At 35.4% G+C, this 5876-nt stretch overlaps 1 pseudogene; it reads left to right on the top strand.

The window, feature by feature from the left end:
• The first annotated feature begins 1303 nt into the window (after window positions 1–1303).
• On the top strand, window positions 1304–2980 carry LOC131874771 (uncharacterized; annotated as a pseudogene).
• Window positions 2981–5876: the final 2896 nt, after the last annotated feature.

Genomic DNA, 5876 nt, shown 5'->3' with positions numbered 1-5876 from the left:
AACACTAGCAAGATGTTTGTGTTGTGGTATAGATGCGTGGAAACATAATTATGGGATTGTTATATTATAGAGATCATAAATCTAGATATTGCATATTAGTTCTAGCTTTTCTTGGATTGAGTCTAAAGTTGACATACAGTCATAAAGCCATTATTAGCAGATCTATCCATTTCTAGTAAAGACAATTGAGAAAGTCATTTTGATATTGAGAGTTTCTTATCTGTTTACCTATTGATCATTATTAAGCCATAATATTTAGGTCTATTTATCTCTCTTGCAAAACCTCTGTAAGTGTCCTAGATTGTCCCTACTACTCACTCTTCAATGAAATAGTGGAGTTCTAAAGATTTGTTGCACAAGATGGTGTTGAATGTATCAACAAGGCTAGCATGGAAGGCATGTTCAAGCTTCCACTTGTACAACTTACAACAAACGATTTGTTGATAGAAGAAATTCTTGAAATAGGAATACAATCGAAAGACAAGTAAGTACATACAAACCTCCTTAGTTGAAAGTAAAATTTGTGTATAAAAAGAGTACATTGAATCCCAATCCATAAACACAATAGAGATATCGATGGAGACTTAATTGGATGTAGCACGTTGCACCAAAGTTGTTAGAGTATGTTCAGCTAGTACATAATGTTTCCTAAAGCCACATTAGTATTTTACCCAGATCATTATCTACCAAAACTAACTATAGTAATCCTTTTGAGGATTAATTTCATGGTGCTAGATCTTCATTTAGTTCCACTTCTTGTTGGAGAAAAGAACAGTTATTTCTTGAGGTAGATGAATATCACATCAAAAAAGGACAAGACCCTTTCTAGAATATAACAAATTCTACTGCAACAAAAGATCATGAGGGTTTCACTAGAGATATTGAATAAGAGATAGACTTCTACTGCTGCATTAAAAGCATTGGCATGTTCTTCATTTATTGATGTAAACTCTCTGTGATGCCACCACAACCAACAAAGGTGTGAAAAGTTGTTTGCAATGCATGGATTTTTAGGATTGTCCTTTGAGAAAACAAAATTAAAGTATGGAAGCAGGATCTACCAGCTCCTGAGGAAATCTTGATGAAAAATAACTGTAAAATATTTGGGCGATCTTATATGAAAAAATTCATGCTTCCTGATGGGTTTATGTACAGAAATAAGCATGAATTAAGTGGTAAAGGGGCTTCTAGAAACAAGAGGGACAGAGAGGCAGTGGAAGTGAAAACTTCTAGTGTTGTGTCTACTCCATCTCAGAATGGGAATGGCGAAGGTGTTGTAAGAGGAGCTGAGAAGGGTGTTGGAAGAAGTGGGGGTGTTTACATTCCCCCATTTAAGCTAGCTCAAATGATGAAAGATGTGGAAGACAAGAGCAATGTGGAATACCAACACATGACATGGGATGCCCTTCGGAAGAGTATCAATGGGTTAGTAAACAAGGTAAATGCATCTAACATCAAGAACATCATTCCAGAGTTGTTTGCAGAGAATCTCATCCGTGGGAGGGGTCTATTTTGTAGGTCTTGTATGAAATCCCAAATGGCATCCCCTGGATTTACAGATGTTTTTGCTACGGTTGTTGTGGTAAATACAAAATTTCCTAAAGTTGGCAATCTGCTTTTGCGAAGAATTATTTTGCAGCTTAAGAGGGCATACAAACGCAATGACAAGCATATGTTGATAGCAGCAGCCAAATTCATAGCTCATTTAGTGAATCAACAAGTTGCACATGAGATCATTGCCTTGGAACTTCTCACCCTTTTACTAGAGAACCCCACAGATGACAGTGTAGAGGTTGTTGTTGGGTTCATGAAAGAATGTGGTTCTTTGTTGCCAGACCTTTCACCCAAAGGTCTCTATGGGATTTTTGAAAGATTTAGAGTTATTCTCCATGAGGGGGAAATTGACAAACGAGTACAGTTTTTAATTGAAGGCCTTTTTGCAATTCGCAAAGCTAAGTTCGAGGGTCATCCGGCTGTGCGTCCAAATCAGTTAACACATGAAGTTTTCCTAGAAGATGAACTTGATCAAGAAGCTGGTTTGGATGTTTTCAAGCCAGATCCTGATTTCTTAGAGCATGAGGCAACCTATGAAAAACTAAAGAAAGATATCCTTGGAGATGCTTCTTCAGATGAAGCAGAAGGGGAGAATGATTCAGGTGATGATTCAGATGATGATGATGATGATGATGATGATGATGATGATGATGAAGAGGAAGGTGAGGAAGCACTGAGAATATAGGATACAGGATGAGACAAAGACAAACTTGGTCAATTTAAGATGTTCAATTTATTTGACAATCATGTCAAGTGTTGATTTTGAGGAAGCTGGTTATAAGCTACTAAAGATCAAGCTTGAACCTGGTCAAGAGAGAACATACCTTCGTTATTATGGTCTTCTTGGGCAAAGATTTTGTATGATCAATAAAATTTATGAGGAATTTTTTGATAAGTGTTTTGTACAACAGTATTCTATGATACACAGACTGGAAACAAATAAACTATGTAATGTTGCAAATTTTTTGGCCCACTTACTTGGCACAAATGCTCTTCCATGGCATTGTCTTGCTTATATACGTCTAACAGAGGAAGATACTACTTCCTCTTCCCATATTTTTATACCAAGCTTCTCTTGCAGGAGCTGGCAAAGTAGCTTGGTATATTGTTGCGTAATGAAAGGTTGAACGATCCAACAATGCAAGAGTCTTTTGATTCAATTTCTCCAAAGGATAATCCCAAAAATTCATGGTTTTCTATCAATTTCTTTACTTCTATTGGTCTTGGTGGTATCACTGAGAGTTTACGTGAGTATTTGAAGAATATGCCAAGGCTTGTAATGCAGCAGAAAAAGTCTATTCCTGTGTCAGATGAATCTACCTCTAATGATGATTCTTCTAGTTCATCAGGTTCGTCAGATTCTGATACATCAGACTAAGATTTTGAGAGTGAAACTGACAGTGAGAGCAGTAAGGACTCACCAAGAAAGAAAAATAATTCAAAGCATGACTATGAGTATGAAAAAATAAGAAGAAAGAAAAGGTCGAGGGCATCTGACTCGGAGGATGGAAGTGACAGTGAAAAAATCAAAAGGAAAAAGAAAAGGAATTAAAAATCTTTCTAGTCAGTTATTCAAGGCTCTAGTGGACACCGTTTTCCTGGACTGTGACAAACAAAAGAATCACTCCCAAGTGCTTTGGTTTTATAACAGATGATTATAAGACGCTACAATGTTGTCTTATGTATTTTAATAGCCACAGGTTTTAGAGTTCTGTACTTGACAGGTAATGGATAAACAGTGTTAGGAGGAGAAAATATTGAAGGCCAAGTGTAGATTGTGATAATACTAGATCAATGAATCCTATTATTTATTGAGTATTTCTTGTTTTCCATGTTGTGTGATGTACCATAAGCAAACTAGAAATCTAAATTCAATAAGATGCTCTGTTCAATGATGACAATTTCTATTTTCTTGCCTATGAAGAAAGACCATGTCAGACAATATCAATGAACAACAAAATAAGGAGACAATTGCTAGATTGTGGTCTAACTTGAAAAGAAAAGGTGATGGAAAATGTTATTGTCCATGCAAAATTTGTAAGGGGTTAAAGACTAGAAGACTTCTAATCAAAACAATGAAGAAACATTGTAGGCTGCATGGTCACATTGAAGGTGGACATGATTATCATCCACTGGTAATTTTTTCATTATATTGTGGCGACAATTTATTTACATAATAAATTACGTGATGATGAGATCATGATCACGGTTTATTTATGTTTATCAATTTTATATAGGTCGAGCACCCCGGAGCACATGGTATGGATCAACACAACCCTGAGAATATGGTTTTTGAAGTGGACGAACATGGAGGTGTGACTATCGAAGATGAAGATAATGATCCCATAGAAGATGACGATCATGAGCCAGAAAACACAATTGAAGATGATGGTACAAATACATTGATCCATGACTCATTTAGTACTCACCCAGCTGATCATGATGGTGAAGATGATCTTGATGTTGTTCATGATGTCCCTCTACTTGAGAAGGCATCTGAGGCCCTTTACGAAGGCTCACAAGCAACTCTTCTCTCCGTTGTATTGTTGTTGGTGAACTTGAAGGTTATGAATGGTTTATCCAACATAAAAATGTCATGTATGTTAAGGTATGTCATATATGTCATAATAAACTGTGAATCATGTTGTACCATTAATATTCTTTATTATAAAAAATTATATTTTTTCACTGTAGATTGATAGGTGAGTTTTTGTTACCACCATCAAATATTCTACCTCGCTCATACCAAGAATTATCTGTTGTTATGAAAGATATTGGAATGGAGTATCAAGCAATAGATGCTTGTCCCAATGATCATATTATATATCACAAACAACATGAATTTTGAACTGAATGCCCTGAATGTCATATCACTAGATATCGAACAGATCAAATAACAAAAAGGGTTCCTCACAAGGTTCTTCACTATATTCCCATTATTCCACGTATGAAACGATTATTCAAGTGCACTAGCTTGGCACAATTTATGGATTACCATGCATGCAATAGAAGTCAAGATGACATTATTCTAATGTTTGTGGATGGTTTAGCATTTATGGACATAGAGGAAAAATGGCCACACTTTAAAGAAGAACCTCGTAATCTCAGGTTTTCATTGGCAGCGGACGGTGTCAATCCAATTGGAGAGATGAGATTTGTTTACTCAGTGTGGCCTATTTTTGTTATCAACAATAACATTCCTCCATGGATGTCAATAAAGAGGGAGCATATAATGTTGGCAATGATTGTTCCAGGTATTTTATCATTTAAATATAGTTCTAAATTTAATTATAAATATTGCAGTAAAATGGTCATAATAATTGTGTAATGTTTTTGTTCATTCGATTAGGTAAGTACCAAGTTAAAGATATGAATGTATATATCAAGCCTCTTATCGACAAGTTGTTGGAGCTATATAATGGTGTCACTATGTATGATGTCTCTAGACCAATAGGACAAAGACAATTTCAATTCCATGCGATGCTTCTATGGACAATACACGATGCCCCGGGGCTAACACATTTTTGTGGTATGTTATAGTGTTTAAGTTGTGCATGAATATTATAATTCAAAAATTATCATATTTAATCCAATTATACATTATCTTGTAGGTCTTCAAACAAAGGGAAAATTTGCATGTCCTGTTTGTGGTCCAAAGATGAAATCTCGTCATTCAAAAAGTTTAGGAAAGAAGGTGTTTGATGAGTATAGGCACTTTCTCCACAAAAATCATAAGTATCGAAATACTGAAAAACATCTTTCAATGGGAAAGAAGAGAATACATCAAAGCCACGAAGAATGACACCTCACCTGTGGAAGTTGGAATATAATAGAATTAATCGTCAAGGTAATGCCATTCCATCTATTGGTTTGTCATAAAGCATCTTTTCTATTTTGTTTTGTTTACTAATGATGTGATTGATGATCATCAAGGTCATGAAGGCATAAATGACCACCTTCCTAAGGGAATAAAAAGTTATCCCCAACAATTTAGTAGGTTGCCCTACTACGAGCAGTTACAAATTGTTCATTTGTTTGATAGTATGCATATTGGAAAGAATATAATAGAGACAGTATGGAAACTATTGGATGGAAGGCGTGACAAAGAAAAAATTGTCAAAATATGTAGTGACATTCAGGATTCCAATCATGCAATGATAAATGTCATTCAATCAAATAGCCATGGAGACCAAATTAATATAAGTGAGCTTCCTTGGTTATTAACGGACCAGCAAAGCAATGCTATAAAAGAAATCATATGAAAAATTAGATTTCCCATAGGATTTGCTGCAAACATAAACAATCTCATATCAAAGAAAAGT

This window comes from Cryptomeria japonica, chromosome 4, assembly GCF_030272615.1.
Source record: "Cryptomeria japonica chromosome 4, Sugi_1.0, whole genome shotgun sequence".
Lineage (NCBI taxonomy): Eukaryota > Viridiplantae > Streptophyta > Pinopsida > Cupressales > Cupressaceae > Cryptomeria > Cryptomeria japonica.
Note: the sequence above shows the minus strand (reverse complement) of the source record. Positions and strands in the feature narration are given on the sequence as shown.